The sequence below is a fragment of the Echinops telfairi genome, unplaced genomic scaffold, assembly GCF_000313985.2.
Source record: "Echinops telfairi isolate 266 unplaced genomic scaffold, ASM31398v2 ScPeMD7_2186;HRSCAF=2738, whole genome shotgun sequence".
Classification (NCBI taxonomy): Eukaryota; Metazoa; Chordata; class Mammalia; order Afrosoricida; family Tenrecidae; genus Echinops; species Echinops telfairi.
Window position 1 is genome coordinate 9,975,772 of NW_022106084.1, and position 2,189 is coordinate 9,977,960.

Here is a 2,189-nt window from a genome sequence, read left to right on the forward strand (position 1 = left end):
TCCAGTGATCATGTTGCGAAGGTGAGTATCACAGAATGCCAGGTTATTAGAACAGAGTGTCCTTGTGTTGAGGGAGTACAATGTCTGTCTGCTACCTTATTATTTAACGTATGATATATGTATATAGAACTATGTTCCTATCACTTTATATAAATATGTTTACACATGGACATGCTTGTATTTAGACCCCTATAAATGTCGTTTGTCTCTCAGTTCTTTCCTCTATTTCCTTTTACTTTCCTCCTGTCCCACTAACATGTGGCTTATTGTGTGTCCCACTAACATGTGTCCCACTAACATTTGGCTGCTCCCATTAATTCCTCTTAACTACATTGCACTGGATCAAGGCCCACCAGGCATCCTACGCCTTCCTTGCTACCAATTTTAGATCACTTTTCCTTTGTGCCTAGGTTTGTTGACTTCCCCATTCTTTACCCCCCACCCCACCCCTCCCATGTTTCCCAGAACCACTGGTCCCATTGTTTTCTTCTCAAAATTGTTTGCCCTCCCTATCTTATCTAGATAGGCATGAAAAAAACAAAATAAAAAAAAAAACAAAGAAAAGCCTATAAGTAGTTCCAGTTCTGTCTGTTGACCTTTATGAGTATTTCCTGGTTGAGCCTGATGAGGTGTCACGCCTTGCACTCGAAGTCCATTTTTGGGATTCCTCAGGGACTTCATTGCTTTGCTCCCCTTGCTGCTGTGTTACCGGCCCTTTGTGTTTTGGCCCAGTTTGCTGGGCTCCGATCTGGCACAATTCGGGCACTGTGTTTCCAGTGTTGTCCCCATAGTGGTATGGGTCAGTGAGAGGATGGAGCAGACCTCCACCTGGTGTGTCAAGACTTGAATGCAACATACCACTATGAAGCAGCAAACTAATAGAGAGATCTGTGGGGGCGGCCCCACTCCCGGCTATGTGGCCCTCCTCCCCAGAAGAATGAACTACAGAAGATAGCACTGAAGTTACAGCTAGGGTAGAGGGGCACATCTGCGAGAACACACGGGAGCAACCAAGAGGGAAGGAGAGAGACGGAGTATAACCCAACCTTCCCCACCAAGCCCCAAGGATGATATTCCTGCTCAGAGTAGCCAATGCACTGAGTGGACCATTAGGACCAGCCCCACCGCAAATTATTCTTTTGGTTTGATAGGCAGATCCTTCTGGCTTGCCTCTGCCTAATAGGAAATGTGTATAAATCACTAGCTTCTTACATTTAAACCCAAGACCTCATCATGTACAAACTAAATCAAAAATCTCAAAATCACTGAGACATAATTACATTTTTTATTAATCCAGTATCATTTCTTATAGTCTCTATGCGACTCTAACTTCCTCATAAAATGTTTAATACTGCTTAACTTGTTGGTTATATTGCCTATCATGAAACCCACAGGGGCAGTTCTACCCTGTCCTATAGAGTTGCTATGGGTTGGAATTGACCCTACAGCAATGAGTTTGGTTTATTTTTACTTTAAACAATTTGGTGTGAGAAATATGTGTTCTCAGCTAGCAGGTCCTTTATGTGGCAAAAGGCCTACAGTTTGCATTCTGTCAGAAGTTTCTAGCACTATTTCTATTGTTACTACTAAAGTCCTTCTGCTTTTTTTCTTCCTCTTAGAACTCAGGTCTTTAAAACTCTTTTAGTTTACCAGTTTACTGACTATATTAAACAAAAGTTTGTTTCTCATAGAGGATAAATCAACAAATGTCTAGTTTAATATATAGCTTAAATGAAAATGTTCTTACAAGATTACATATATAATAGATTATTATATGTATAATATTGTATTATCTATCTGTCTAGCCATCTATCTAGCTATATCTATCTATCTGTCTTATGACACATGATAAGTACTCAAAATGTCACAGAACTTTTCAGTGTCTGATATTTGGGAAGTAAATGATCTGGTCTTGCTTCCATAAGGCACTTCAAGATGGGCTCAAGCAGCCAGTCTTTAGGTTAGAAGCCAAGTGTGTTAGCCACATGCGTCACCCAAGACTCCAAATCACAGGGCACAGCATCGCTATTCAAAATTGCCTAGAGAACCTCTGCTTTCCCTTTCTTTGTCTTCCATATTTGGAATCGTCACCAGGATACAAAAGGGTGTTGATTGATATTTCACAATATATATCATAAAATATCAACTTCAAAGTCCATCAATTCAAGGATTCTTATAAGGATGAGCAA